This window comes from Drosophila bipectinata, chromosome 4 (genome assembly GCF_030179905.1).
Source record: "Drosophila bipectinata strain 14024-0381.07 chromosome 4, DbipHiC1v2, whole genome shotgun sequence".
Lineage (NCBI taxonomy): Eukaryota > Metazoa > Arthropoda > Insecta > Diptera > Drosophilidae > Drosophila > Drosophila bipectinata.
In genome coordinates, this window is record NC_091740.1 from 14,961,175 (window position 1) to 14,977,341 (window position 16,167).

General features: G+C 39.9%; 1 long non-coding RNA gene across 2 annotated transcripts; it reads right to left on the bottom strand.

Annotated features, from left to right (window-relative positions):
* Positions 1–215: 215 nt before the first annotated feature.
* LOC138926863 (uncharacterized) lies at positions 216–11,911 on the bottom strand. 2 transcript variants are annotated; one of them, XR_011443545.1, is made up of 4 exons: positions 11,562–11,911; positions 11,289–11,491; positions 11,044–11,188; positions 216–332 (listed from the first exon to the last, which is right to left on the bottom strand). It is a non-coding gene; the product is annotated as an uncharacterized lncRNA (long non-coding RNA). The 2 variants fall into 2 exon arrangements; XR_011443544.1 differs by having other exon boundaries at positions 11,044–11,491.
* Positions 11,912–16,167: the final 4,256 nt, after the last annotated feature.

Below are 16,167 nucleotides of genomic sequence, written 5' to 3' on the forward strand. Positions count from 1 at the left end.
CACTGTCGCACTGTGTAATCTTTTATTGTACTTGTCAGCAAAACAATTGAAAAATATCGCAAACAATTGAAATAATGTGATCCAGTATGATCTGGGCATTTAATTTGACTATGTTTTCTGTCAATGCTACCCAGACAGTTTGGAAACTTGCAATGCCTATAATAATGTTCCGTAACTTTTTGAAGTATATCAGTTGTTGGTGTTGACATATATTCCTTTACGAATGATTTCCAAATTATAATGCTTGTTTTGCATATAATCTTGCTAACAGTGCATCTTCCCAATTGATAAGCAAATTCCAAGTCACGAAATGAATGACCTGTAGCAAGGTACTTAAAAATAAAAATTAGTGCCTAACAAAATAAAACTAATATAAAAAAATGAAATTATTAATAACAAGAAAGCAAAGCTAACTTCGGGCGGAGCCGAAGTTGATATACCCTTGCAGCTAAAACCGGATATATATCGCAAACATCGGATATAGTTGGCCGATCCTTATGATTACATCATAATAAAACCAATTAATTACAATAAAAAATCTAACAAGAAAGCAAAGCTAACTTCGGGCGGAGCCGAAGTTGATATACCCTTGCAGCTAAAACCGGATATATATCGCAAACATCGGATATAGTTGGCCGATCCTTATGATTACATCATAATAAAACCAATTAATTACAATAAAAAATCTAAAAAAAAGTGCCAAGCTTCTATCTTCAAAAATATGAAAGTTCATATTTCTACCAAAAACCATTTCCGATCGTACAGTTATATGTCAGCTATAAGATATAGTCAACCGATCGTTATGAAATTTGGTAGATCGGATTAACTGACTAAAAATAGAATGTGTACCAAGTTCCAGTTTTCTATCTTCAAAAACACGAAAGTTGGGTCATTTCCGATCGTTCAGTTATATGGCAGCTATAGGATATAGTCGGCCGATCCTTATGAAATTTGGCATGTCGTAATATTTTGCCAAAAATAGCTCTCATGTCAAAATAGAACTCTCTAACTCTAAAAACACCAAAGTTATACCATTTCCGATCAATCAGTTATATGGCAGCTATAGGATATAGTCGGCCGATCCCGGCCGTTCCGACTTATATACTGCGTGCAAAGGAAAGAAGGGTGTGTGCAAAGTTTCAAGTCGATAGCTTTAAAACTGAGAGACTAGTTTGCGTAGAAACAGACAGACGGACAGACGGACAGACGGACATGCTCATATCAACTCAGGAGGTGATCCTGATCAAGAATATATATACTTTATAGGGTCGGAGATGTCTCCTTCACTGCGTTGCACACTTTTGGACAAAATTATAATACCCTCTGCAAGGGTATAAAAAAAAGTCCCAAGCTTCTATCTTCAAAAATACGAAAGTTGATATTTCTACCAAAAACCATTTCCGATCGTACAGTTATATGTCAGCTATAAGATATAGTCAACCGATCTTTATGAAATTTGGTAGATCGGATTATCTGACCAAAAATATAATGTGTACCAAGTGCCAGCTGTCTATCATCAAAAACACGAAAGTTGGGTCATTTCCGATCGTTCAGTTATATGGCAGCTATAGGATATAGTCGGCCGATCCTAATGTAGGTCGGATTAACTGACCAAAAATAGAATCTGTACCAAGTTCCAGCTTTCTATCTTCAAAAACACGAAAGTTGGGTCATTTCCGATCGTTCAGTTATATGGCAGCTATAGGATATAGTCAGCCGATCCTTATGATATTTGGCATGTCGTAATATTTTGCAAAAATAGCTCTCATGTCAAATTTGAACTCTCTAACTCTAAAAACACCAAAGTTATACCATTTCCGATCAATCAGTTATATGGCAGCTATAGGATATAGTCGGCCGATCCCGTTCCGACTTATATACTGCGTGCAAAGGAAAGAAGGGTGTGTGCAAAGTTTCAAGACGATAGCTTTAAAACTGAGAGACTAGTTCGCGTAGAAACAGACAGACAGACAGACGGACAGACGGACATGCTCATATCAACTCCGGAGGTGATCCTGATCAAGAATATATATACTTTATAGGGTTGGAGATGTCTCCTTCACTGCGTTGCACACTTTTGGACAAAATTATAATACCCTCTGCAAGGGTATAAAAACTAATTGTTATGAACAAAATACATATGTATATATAATCAAATTTTTAGGAGCTGCAGCGAAGGCCTAATGGAAAAATTTAAAGGATACATATAGAAGGACATTGCATAAAACTACCACGCCTACCATCGGGATTCGAAGCTAAAACTGTTCAAGTTAAATGGCCATACTTGGAGCTGATGTCTTCTTTAAAAAAGACAGTTGCTCCAGGACAATGAAAGCATGAATGAAATGCTTTCAGATATGCTTCAGAAAATCTACGCAAAGAAAAAGAAAAATTGATATTGAAACCGAATTTTTGGAAATAGAAAATGAGCGACTAGAAATGTTTAGAAATCTTAGGAAAAGAACAAAAAAATAGATGAAGAAAATCAAAATGAAGATTTATTATTTTTTAAATCACTTTTGCTTTTTTTGAAAAATTTACTGACATAGAAAAGTTGGAGATTAGAAATGATATACAAAATATAATAATTGCTAAGATTAACAAGAAAGGAAAGCTAACTTCGGGCGGAGCCGAAGTTTATATACCCTTGCAGCTAAAACCGGATATATATCGCAAACATCGGATATAGTTGGCCGATCCTTATGAAATTTGGTAGGATGGATCAAAATTTAATCTGTACCAAGTTCCAGCTTTCTATCTTCAAAAACACGAAAGTTGGGTCATTTCCGATCGTTCAGTTATATGCCAGCTATAGGATATAGTCGGCCGATCCTTATGAAATTTGGTACGTTGGATCAACTGACCAAAAATAGAATCTGTATTAAATTTCAGCTTTCTATCTTCAAAAAAACGAAAGTTGGGTCATTTCCGATCGTTCAGTTATATGGCAGCTATAAGATATAGTCGGCCGATCCTTATGAAATTTGGCATGTCGTAATGTTTTGCCAAATATAGCACTCATGTCAAATTTGAACTCTCTAACTCTAAAAACACCAAAGTTATACCATTTCCGATCAATCAGTTATATGGCAGCTATAGGATATAGTCGGCCGATCCCGGTCGTTCCGACTTATATACTGCGTGCAAAGGAAAGAAGGGTGTGTGCAAAGTTTCAAGACGATAGCTTTAAAACTGAGAGACTAGTTCGCGTAGAAACAGACAGACAGACAGACGGACAGACGGACAGACGGACAGACGGACATGCTCATATCAACTCAGGAGGTGATCCTGATCAAGAATATATATACTTTATAGGGTCGGAGATGTCTCCTTCACTGCGTTGCACACTTTTGGACAAAATTATAATACCCTCTGCAAGGGTATAAAAATAAGGAATAAATATTACATTAAACTACTACTTACATATATATTTTATATCATTAATATTATAATCATTATCATTAGTATATCATAATAAACTTAGTATTATAATAAGCTTATTTACAAACACTTACATTCACCTACCTTAATAATAAAACCAATCGTTTTTCAGCAGAAATTGTTGATCTTGGTTTACTTATTTCATTTACAACTGTTCTTAACAGCAAATCAAATGAATCGATTGACATGCGTAAGTATTGCCATAATCGATCTGGACGGTTTCTGAAGATTTCTGTATAGGTGATGAAACTCGACATACTCATTTCCCAATCGATTTATTGGATGAACGCCAAACCGACTCCTTTGTATTTTTATACCCTTGCAGAGGGTATTATAATTTTGTCCAAAAGTGTGCAACGCAGTGAAGGAGACATCTCCGACCCTATAAAGTATATATATTCTTGATCAGGATCACCTCCTGAGTTGATATGAGCATGTTCGTCTGTCCGTCTGTCTGTCCGTTTCTACGCGAACTAGTCTCTCAGTTTTAAAGCTATCGTCTTGAAACTTTGCACACACTCTTCTTTCCTTTGCACACAGTATATAAGTCGGAACGGCCCGGATCGGCCGACTTATCCTATAGCTGCCATATAATTGAATGATCGGAAATGGTATAACTTTGGTGTTTTTAGAGTTAGAGAGTTCAAATTTGACATGACAGCTATTTTTGGCAAATCATTACGACATGCCAGATTTCATAAGGATCAGCCGACTATATCCTATAGCTGCCATATAACTGAACGATCGGAAATGGTTTTTGGAAGAAATACCGAAAATACGATCGGAAATGACCCAACTTTCGTGTTTTTGAAGATAGAAAGCTGGAACTTGGTACAGATTATATTTTTGGTCAGTTGATCCAACCAAATTTCATTAGGATCGGCCGACTATATTTATAGCTGTCATATAACTGAACGATCGGAAATGGTTTTTGGAAGAAATACCAACATTGGTATTGTTAAAGATAGAAGTTTGGGACTTGTTTTAAATTTTGTATTATAATAAATTGGGTTATATTATCATATTCTCATAAGGATCGGACAACTATATCCGATGTTTGCGATATATATCCGGTTTTAACTGCAAGGGTATATCAACTTCGGCACCGCCCGACATATCCGGTTTTAACTGCAAGGGTATATCAACTTCGGCACCGCCCGAAGTTAGCTTTGCTTTCTTGTTTTTAATTGCTAACGGCCAACAAATTTAACCGTATAACCTTTTTAGGATAAGGCATTTTTACAATTATTGTCGAGTAATGTCGCCCAGTGCGTGGCCACCTCAATCAAAGCGATCGCTCTGTCGCTCATCGCTCGATGCGTGGCCAAAGCCTTAGGCAGTGCTTGCTTGAGGAAATGAAACCGCTGAATTTTTGACAATGCCTGCATAAACAGCTGCATAAACAGATCATGGAAAGCTTGCCCATCTGTATACTATACAGAAAAGTTTGGTACTGGCGACTTTGGAAGTTAGACTGCCGCACCAGGGCCGAGTATTTTAGGAACACGCTCCGCTTGTTGATCGGCGCTGGCAGCTGGCTAGGGAAAAGTGTTTCGGAATCAGTGGATATCAAACAGAACGCTGAGATAAATTGTGTGGGGGGTAGCCAGCGCTGACGTACTTTTTATCATTTTTCTTGAATTGCTGGCTGATTAAGTAGAGTTTGGGAAGGCGCAGTTTGAAATAGGGCTTAGTTTTCCGAGACGTGCTGTCTTTCTTGAAGTTTACTTGGAGTTGGTTGAGCTGATTGTGGATCTTTCTGGAGGGAAAATAAACTGTTGGCGTTGTCACCCTTTGCCATTGTTCCAGATTCTGCACTGGCAGTGCTTGCTGGCTTGGGCTTGCTCATTTTCCGTATGCACTAATATTTATGTAAGCATGGTCTTTTAAAGTGAGCGACAATGGGATAGCGTTCTTTTTGCTTCCTCTGTGTCGAAAAGAGTTGAGATGGAGAACAATGGATCAATGATGAGGTAAGGTTTCAATTACAGACTTCGATGAAACTGTCGGAGATGACCATTGATTCTGGTATCGTGTATGGATTGTTCCCTTCATGGACCACCAAAAATGAGCGGATGGTCATAGTTGAGCACAATTCTGCTCGGGGGACTTTCAAATCCAAACGACTAGCCTGAGTTAATGCATTAAGCTCCATTTATTTACAAAACCGCTATTTACACAGTGCCAAAAAAATTGAAGGAACTTATAAAGTGGCATAGTAGGAATTGTTTATCATGTCGAATACGACACTTCTCTCTCTTCCTCTTAAGCGATCGTCCGGGATTTTTCTCGTGCGCACTGCGTTTATGATAAATATTGGTAAACCGATTTACTTACTTGAGAATCGAATTTTTTGTGCTGCGTGTGCTGTGGTATATTTGAGGCGAATTAATAATTTGTTTAAATTCAATTCCAAGCATAGCTCAGCTCTGCTTCTTTCCCGTCTTTTGTTCTTTTCTTTTGTGTGGAATGATGTTTTATCTCTATTTCTGCAATTTTCCTTTGCTCTCTCCAAAACTCCAGCTTTGGCTGTTGCTTGGTGGTTCAAGGTATAGTGTTTTTTAACTTTTAATATATATATTTTTAAATTCTTCATTTTAAAAATGAAATTTAAGCTCGTCTGTTCAATGAAGTCTTGTAACAAGACAATCTCCTCGTCCCAGCCTACCATCCATTGCTGGCTATCTGAAAACGTCGTACACGCCAAGTGTCGTACACTGCCTCAGTTTCTGATGCCATTTCCCATAGGTCTGGTCTAAAGTATTGTTGCTATTATTGTCGTGCTGTTCAGGACGAAATGAGATCGTTCATGAGGCAGGCTAAGAATGGATTTAAAGACTTTATCACTGGTTTTCGTAAAATCAATGACCAGCTCTGTGCGCTTGACCCTCAGTAAGCGTAAGCGTAAGAAATCCGCTGTTTGTGAACCGCCTCAGCCTGCTCAGCCGAAATTAACGCAGCGGCTCATATCTCTGGCACCCCTTACAGGTGATTCCACCATTTTTATACCCTTGCAGAGAGTATTATAATTTTGTCCAAAAGCGTGCAACGCAGTGAAGGAGACATCTCCGACCCTATAAAGTATATATATTCTTGATCAGGATCACCTCCTGAGTTGATATGAGCATGTCTGTCTGTCCGTCCGTCTGTTTCTACGCAAACTAGTCTCTCAGTTTTGAAACTTTGCACACACCCTTCTTTCGTTTGCACGCAGTATATGAGTCGGAACAGACGGGATCGGCCGACTATATCCTATAGCTGCCATATAACTGATTGATCGGAAATGGTATAACTTTGGTGTTTTTAAAGTTAGAGAGTTCAAATTTGACACGAGAGCTATTTTTGGCAACACATTACATGCCAAATTTCATAAGGCTCGGCCAACTATATCCGATGTTTGCGATATATATCCAGTTTTAACTGCAAGGGTATATCAACTTCGGCTCCGCCCGAAGTTAGCTTTGCTTTCTTGTTTTTTTATACCCTTGCAGAGGGTATTATAATTTTGGTCAAAAGTGTGCAACGCAGTGAAGGAGACATCTCCGACCCTATAAAGTATATATATTCTTGATCAGGATCACCTCCTGAGTTGATATGAGCATGTCCGTCTGTCCGTCTGTCCGTCTGTCTGTCCGTCTGTCTGTTTCTACGCGAACTAGTCTCTCAGTTTTAAAGCTATCGTCTTGAAACTTTGCACACACCCTTCTTTCCTTTGCACGCAGTATATAAGTCGGAACGGCCCGGATCGGCCGACTATATCCTAACTAACGATGTAACGATCGGAAATGACCCAACTTTCGTGTTTTTGAAGATAGAAAGCTGGAACTTGGTACAGATTATATATTTGGTCAGTTGATCCGACCTACCAAATTTCATTAGGATCGGCCGACTATATCCTATAGCTGCCATATAACTGAACGATCGGAAATGGTATTTGGTAGAAATATCAACTTTCGTATTTTTGAAGATAGAAGTTTGGGACTTTTTTTAGATTTTGTATTGTAATAAATTGGATTATATATTCCTATTCTCATAAGGATCGGCCAACTATATCCGATGTTTGCGATATATATCCGGTTTTAACTGCAAGGGTATATCAACTTCGGCTCCGCCCGAAGTTAGCTTTGCTTTCTTGTTTTTTTTTGATGTTCAAGACGATTTGTTCACACAGTTTTTGGTCAGAGAACATTTTCGTCCAAGAACATGAGCTCAGTACCGTAAAGAAAAAAGTTTTAAAACCAGTGGGAGTGAAACTCCCCCACATTAGAGCAACTGATCAACATTCCACCTCTTCTTCGTCCACTTACCCAAAAAACTAGTATCGTCACTAACACTTACCTATCAGAACACTAGGGGGCTCCGCAGCAAACTCCTCAAACTATATTCTGATAGTTCATCATTTAATAGCTAGACTATCAACGACGTTCCGAGTTTCATAGATTTGGAAATTTTCCTCAACGATTGCCTCAACTCTGCGATCAACAAGTCGATAAATTTCCACACCACGACAGGAACCAGCGGTCCCATCTCTTGCATAATTTGTAAGGGTCACAACATTTTTCGGCGATCCCCTAACTTTTTGTCCAAGAATTGCTTTGCCGCCAATAAATTTTCGAACATACAAAGGCAAACCTAAAATGCCTCAGCAACACTCATCCAATGCGGACAACGTTCCCATACCCTGCTTCACTTCCCCACGATGTATGCCAGCCGTCAACCGACTGCTCAGAACGCATTAATGAAAGGCTCCGATCCTACTCAACCTTCCGATTTCACTACAGTGCTTATGACCACTGCCGTGCAGGCAAATCGATCCATTTTGCTGGCCACAGCTCTAGTACAAATACATAATAACACCGAACAAACTGCAGTTAGTCGAGCCTTGATCGATCATGTCTTTAAGAAAACTTTTTCCAAACCAATTTCTGAGAAAATTTTTCTCAGTGGAAAAATTTTGATTCTTAATTTGGGCTGTCGAATGAATCAAAATGAGGGAGCTTCTAAAAAAAATTTGAGAGTGCTCAGTGTGCCGGCAGCGCTGCGGCAGAACTTCCTACCCTATACACGCGTGCTATGTAAAATGAGAGTTTTCCCACAACTACTTTAAGGGCACGTTAATCACAAAACGAGCCACTCAAATACTGGGACTTCCACTTCTCCGAGTCGCAGCTCAGATTACCGGATTCATCTGGTCGAAGCGATAGCCTCGAGTTGTGGTACGCATTCGATGCTATCAGACTAAACTGATGGAACTAAACCATGGTGTAAAGATTATTTCCAGCGTACCTGCACCAGACAACCCAATGGAAAATTTCTGGTCCGGCTTCTGTTAACAACTGAATTTGACAAGGAACAAGTCCTTGTATTGTTATAAGTAAAAAACAATATCTCTCCACAAATAAGGAATATTTTGACCTTAGGCAACTCTCCGAAGTCACCACCGCAGAAGCTCGACATCACAGGATCACTCAGAGGTCAACAGCATTTCTCAGCATGTGCTCTCCTGCACCACGCTTTGGTAAAGAAGGACAGCACGACGACCAAAGATATCCAACAAATGTATCGCTGTATCGCATGCACCAGGATGATGTTTAATTTCAACGCATTCTATGGAGATTTGATCGAAACGAAATTGCCGAGTACAGCCTTAATACCGTCACTATTGGCACTGCTTCATCAGTGCGTGCTACAGCCATATGCGTGCTCCGTCAACTCGCTTACGACGAGGAACATCGGTACCCATTAGCAACTTCAGTCTTATTAAACGAAGTATATGTCAACGACGTCCAAAATGGTCACAATACTATTCATGGAGTATTGGAAATACGAAATCAACTTTAAGCGTAGCGATACACTTAAATCGGTATTGGATCCACACGAGGACTTCTATAGCTTCAAGGTTTGATTTGACTTTCCGGCCTCCTTTACTAAACGTTCCTTCTTTCAGTAGGTGATCGCCTCTACGATCCCTTAGTCTTTATACTTCCTGTCATTACTGCTGCCAAGAGATTTTCCTGAAGAAAATCTGGCAGTGGCGACCCGAGACATCCGACAACAACCAACCACCAGCTCGGATCAGCCCATTTGTCAGGCATGATTCAGGAATTAGTTTGTGGTAAATGTGATAGTTGTGGTACTAATGAAAATTTTAAAATGTCCCAAGCTTTAATCTTCAACAAGAAAGGAAAGCTAACTTCGGACGGAGACAAAGTTTATATACCCTTCGATATAAGTCGATGACATCACCTGCTGGGTTCAATTGATCCATTCCTCCTTTTACGCGGATGACACTTGATGCATCCAAATAGACGTTTAGGGCGATAAGCAGACAGGATTTTTTGAGTCTTGAACTTGGAGGTAATTCAATCTGCGCTTGCCACCGCATTTGGCACGTAGCTTCTCGATATATAAGAGGAAATTAGCCACAGCTCTGTATAAGCGCTTCCAGTCCAAAAAACTGGAATCTTGTTCGTTCTGGAATTCAATCTTATTCGTTCGTTCATTGATGGACACGTACGCTTCTGCCCATTCACCCTACGACTGGATAGGAAAGCCGGGTCCTGAAGTCCATCGAGCAGCCTCTGGAGCTTTTTAAAAAAAGTTTCGAAGACCCTTTAGTCTGCTATGTTTTCTTTTGTTTTAAAACAGCATTGATTAATGGTAGTTTTATCAACGATCATTTTGCATTTGGCGGCTACTATAACTGTATCGACATAGTTTTTTTTTTTTATACGAAGATATAAAACTGCGGCAAGCGTTTCCATTCAGAACATCTCTTTTCAGTCTTGAGAACCTAAATATATACTAAACAAGAAAGGAAAGCTAACTTCGGGCGGAGCCGAAGTTGATATACCCTTGCAGTTAAAACCGGAATATAGAATAGAATCTGTACCAAGTTCCAGCTTTCTATCTTCAAAAACACGAAAGTTGGGTCACTTCTGATCGTTCAGTTATATGGCAGCTATAGGATATAGTAGGCCGATCCTTATGAAATTTGGTAGGTTGGATCAACTGACCAAAAATATAATCTGTACCAAGTTCCAGCTTTCTATCTTCAAAAACACAAAAGTTGGGTCATTTCCGATCGTTCAGTTATATGGCAGCTATAGAACATAGTCAACCGATCCTTATGAAATTTGGCATGTCGTAATGTTTGGCCAAAAATAACACTCATGTCAAATTTGAACTCTGTAACTCTAAAAACACCAAAGTTATACCATTTCCGATCAATCAGTTATATGGCAGCTATAGGATATAGTTCGCCGATCCCGGTCGTTCCGACTTATATACTGCGTGCAAAGGAAAGAAGGGTGTGTGCAAAGTTTTAAGTCGATAGCTTTAAAACTGAGAGACTAGTTCGCGTAGAAACAGACAGACAGACAGACGGACAGACGGACATGCTCATATCAACTCAGAAGGTGATCCTGATCAAGAATATATATACTTTATATGGTCGGAGATGTCTCCTTCACTGCGTTGCAGACTTTTGGACAAAATTATAATACCCTCTGCAAGGGTATAAAAAGTATCGTGTTTTAAATCCCAATTATTAATGGATTGAATTTCATGTGGAGGCTGTGGCGGAGAATATTCGTTCCTTACCGAATTTCCATGGACCCTCTTTTATGTTGGCATCGACTCCAGCGCAAGCAAAGTAAAGCTGTAGCTTGCATATGTCGCATTATACCCAGTTTTTGACATCGCTATGCGACATTTTTAGCATATACTAACAGTTGGGTATCTTGCTCTTGTTATTTTTAAATGTCAAGATATTTATAATTGTGTAGTTGATGTTGACGATTTTATTACGGTGCGGTTTTTGCGTTTTCCTGTTAGGACCTACTTACTTTTTGTGATGTACTACGCGAATTACTACAGCGACACGAGGGTATAGATCCGAGAGTAAGAAAGCAATGAATGGATGTATAATCAATCTATTATGCGCAGACCGATGCTACTTTAGCAGATCCCTTGATTTTCAAGCCCGTCGTCGCTGTTCTATCATCGCCTCTGCCAAGCTTTCACCAGCCTTTCGTTGCAATTTCTTCATCTGAATTAGGAGTTCGTATTCATTATGTATTAGGAGAATTTAGCCATTGCGTGTTACCCATTTCACTTACCCACAGACGAGCGTTCAGTCCACACTGCCCATGCTACCCACTACGCGAGATTCACGAGTATGCCTATAGCTAATTTAGTGGTGTTTTCGTACATGTGTCGACTGTCGCTTCGGCGCAATGAAATTATTATTTTGAATATTCGTACGCTATTAAGTTAAATTGATACGTTATTTGAGATACATCTCAATGACAATGTGTTAGTTGAGCCGATTTGCGTGGACGTCCAGCGTGGTGTGCAGTATAACCTCCAAATCAAATCGATATATTTTGCTTTTTAATTATTATTGTTGTTCAAACTCAGTGGAAAACCATTAAATGTGAAGCATGTGTTTTAAAGACCAATGATCATGATGATTTTACATCCTCATCGATGAATAACTACAAAATCACGTAAGTAAAAATAAAATTGGTATCAAATATGAATGCAACTGTTACACGTCTAAATATCACACGTCAAAATATCACACGACAAAAATAGCACACGTCAAAATATCACAGGAAAAAAATATCACAAATTAAAAAAACAATTAGAAATAAAGATATTAAGAAATAAAAAGAAAACAGATGAAATGCCATTGAAAATTAAAATTTAAAATAGAAATTGGAAGTTGAAAATTGAAATTGAAAAAAGAAATTGAAAAATGAATTTGAAAATGGAAACTTAAAATTTAAAGTTTGATTGAAACTGAAATCTAAATTAAAAAATAAAAACTAAATTTGAAAAAATTGAGATAGACAATGAAAACTGAATATATGAATTACAATTTAAAAGCATTTCTTCAAATAAGAGATAACTTGACGTGTAATATTTTAGTTCTCTGATATTTTTGAAAAAAATATTTTTGTGTGATATATTGACGTGTGATATTTCTTACAATGATATTTAGACGTGATACCGAATGCAACAAGTGTTAAATTCTCAGCAGCCAAAAAAATGTGGCGTCTCCATTGTTGTTAATCTGATAATATTTCGTAGTTACATTTACAGCGTTGATTGCTGTATCAGTGAATTTGGGGGTCGAAGAAAATATTGAAAAAAAACAACACGAAAACTGCCGCACGGTACCAAATAGAGTATCGAGAACGGAAAAAAACAAAAAAATCCTGATAATCAAGAATCCATTCAAAAAAGAAATGCGCAGCGCCAGCAAAATTTCGACAGCGACAGAAGGACATTAAAAAAATGGGAGCAGAGTCATCGAATTGTAATAATCAGAAAGCGATACAAAAAGGACCGAAGCCAGCGGTACCGAAAACAAATTCACAGCGTCAAAAGGAGTTTAGGGAACGCAGAAAAAGGCAACACATCGAAGCGCAGGTGTTGAAATTACCAAAAACCCCTACTTTGCAAATCAGTTTGGATCCAGAATTATTGGAGATGGAGAAAACTTTTCCACATACCGACAAGAGAAGTAAGCTAGAAATTACATAACATAATGAGCCAGAAAAATCAATTACAACTGATGATGCAATACCAGTTGACCAGAATCGGCAATGAAAAAAGAGAGTGTGTCAAGGGACGGATGAAGAATCCTACATCTTGTGAAAAATATCGTCGAAGTCGGGTGGTTCAGAATGCACTTGTTCAAGGACCAACAGAAAAGGATGCATTCGAAGTATCAACAAGTTATCGACTGTGCACAGACGGAAGCCATTTCATATCAAGTAATAGATATTCCCTCAGATGGAAACTGCCTATTTTCTTCTTTAATACAAGGCGTCAATCTTGACAATCTGACGATCGCAACTTCGGAGGCAGCTTCTCGTTTCTCCATTTGTGGGCTCATGCATTAATCCGAATGGTGCAAAGTCCATCCTAAACAGTTTTACAGAATTTAGAGGTATGGATTGCATCTATATTTTTGCAAGAACGTATAATCGTAGTATTTGTGTACATAATCACTATGTCAACGCACTGACGAAGAAAGAAGAAAAGAAATTTCTTTATTTCAGAGTTCAGGATTCGCACAGTTTCATCTTTACTGTTCTTATATTTATAGTTCACTATATACATGTATATAAATTTTTTTTTTTTACATTTGAAAGTTTATTTACAATCTGTCCTTAGTTAGGGACAATAACTAAATTTTTTAAGTTAACCTTGACAATAGGAGTTTGATAAATATAAGCTATGAATCTAAAAAGTTAATTGATTAAATCCAGTCGATGCTTGCTCTTGAGTCTTCTGATAGTGGTTTTGCTGCCAGCAAATTGGTGGCAAATGTGTTTGGATGTATGCTAAGCACCCCTGGTGGGGCTCCAGGATTACGAATCCAAAGAACTCGGCAATATACAGGTAGATTCAGTCCCTTGACTGAGCTGTCACGCGACCGGTGCACCCACATACTGGCCTACAGATCCTCACAAAATCCCAGATATCCTAGACTTCGCCTTCTCCGAAGGACTGGATTCTGCCGGAATTGAAGCGAGAGAAGTGGAACCCCTCTTCTCGGGCCACACCCCAGCCTTGCTCAGGTCAGCCCGCAAAAAGCTGATCTACAAGACAACAGACTTTGACAAGTACCAATCATACCTGAACAACGTAACCCACCCCAGCCCGACACTTGACTCCCCGTTTGACATCGACACCGCTGTAGAAGAGTCAACCGCCCATATTCAGCGGCAGCTTCTGAAGCAGCACCATGGCCCTCCAACCGCCCAAGAGCCACTGACAGGGACATCCACTTTTGGACCCCAGACTCCAGAGAGTGTGGATGCTCTCGAGGAATCCTTTGACAAAACCGCCTTCAATAGAGCGACCAAACGTCTGTCAGAAACTCTGGCAAGACTAAGAAAGCAGGCCTTTGACAGGTTCGTAGCACAACTCGAGCCAGTCGACCCTCAACATAACTTATGGCGAGTCACCAAATCTATCAGACAGCCGCTGAAAAGGATCCCACCTGTACAAAGAACCGACGGCAGCTGGTGCAGATCGGAGATGGACAGGGCCAACGCTTTCGCCGAACACCTCGAAGGTGTCTTTACGCCTTTCGATCGCTGCTCACCGGAGGATGCTGCTGAAACTGCCCGTCTGATAGCCGAGCCTTTCTGGGACGCCGATCCATACCACCAGTGACTGAGGAGGAAACAGCTGAGCTCATAACCATCATGAGCAACAACAAGGCTCCGGGCGATGATGGTATCAATGCAATTGCATTAAAAATGTTACCACCTCCAAGCATTCAGCTAATTACGAGGATCTATAATAGATGCTTGGAGATAGGGTACTTTCCGTCCACATGGAAGTAACGTATGATACCTAAGCCCGGGAAACCTGAAGCGAACCTTTCGTTTTACCGACCAATAAGTTTGTTACCACTTCATTCCTAAATACTGGAACGAGTGTTTTTGAGCAGAGCACTGCCAGTATTTGACGAGGCTGGACTCATCCCTCACCACCAGTTTGGCTTCAGGCGGCGACACGGTACGCCAGAGCAGTACCATCGGGTAGTGCAGTGCATCCTGGACGCGCATGAAACCAAGAAGTACTGCATGGCCGTCATGCTGGACGTGAAGCAGGCGTTTCACCGAGTCTGGCATCCCGGTCTTCTATATCAATTAAAGACTGGCCTACCCTGACCATACTTCCAGTTCTTAAAGACGTTCTTGGAAGACCGTAAATTTGCTGTTAGCTGTGGCGAGGCCATCTCCGGTATAAGAGAAGCTCACGGTGGTGTACCCCAAGGCAGCATTCTTGGCCCGTTGATTTACAATGCTTACACGACCGACCTCCTTGTTCTTCAGAGGCCTGACCTGCTCGCCGCAACCTATGCAGACGACACCGCCTTCCTTACCACCGCCGATAGCGCATTGGGGGCAGCCAAAACGATGCAATTGCAGCTTGACTTGCTCAGCGACTGGCAAAAGCGATGGAACATTGCCGTCAATAATTAGAAGTGCACTGCCACCACATTTTCTCTCTGCAAAGGCAACTGCCCTCCAGTTAACCTTAACGGCTCTCCAATCCCACAGGAAGACAATCCCAAGTTCCTGGGATTCACCCTAGACAGGAGGCTCACCTGGAAGTCCCATCTGATTAAGAAGAGGAAACAGGCTAATCAAAGACTTCGATCCTTCTACTGGCTTATGGGTAGGAGATCGAAGCTGATAACTTCCACTAAACTCCTCATTTACAAGGCAATAATACGCCCAATCTGGACGTACGGTATACAGCTCTTGGGCACTGCGAGCAAGACGAATGTCCGAACTATACAAACGTTCAAAAATAGAGCCCTTCGAATCGCCACTGGGGCCCACGTCTATCATAACAATCCACGAGGCTCTCAATTTTCCTTGGGTCAAGGAAGAGATCCAAAGAAGCAGCGCACGCTACATGCAGAGGCTTCATAATCACCCGAACCTATTGGCCAGCTCCCTACTGGACAACAGCGAGCAGCCCAGAAGACTAAAAACCTTTAAATACTATAAGCTTAGCTAACTTATTGCTCTTATTTATTTATCTTATATTAATATGTAAAATTATCTATAAGTGAAGTTCATGTGATGGCTTTTAATGGTATTCCTTACAGGTCAGTTTGAAATAAACTTTATCCTGCTATTACAAAAGAAACAAAAAAAAAAAATAATAATTACTCTGGATGTTTGG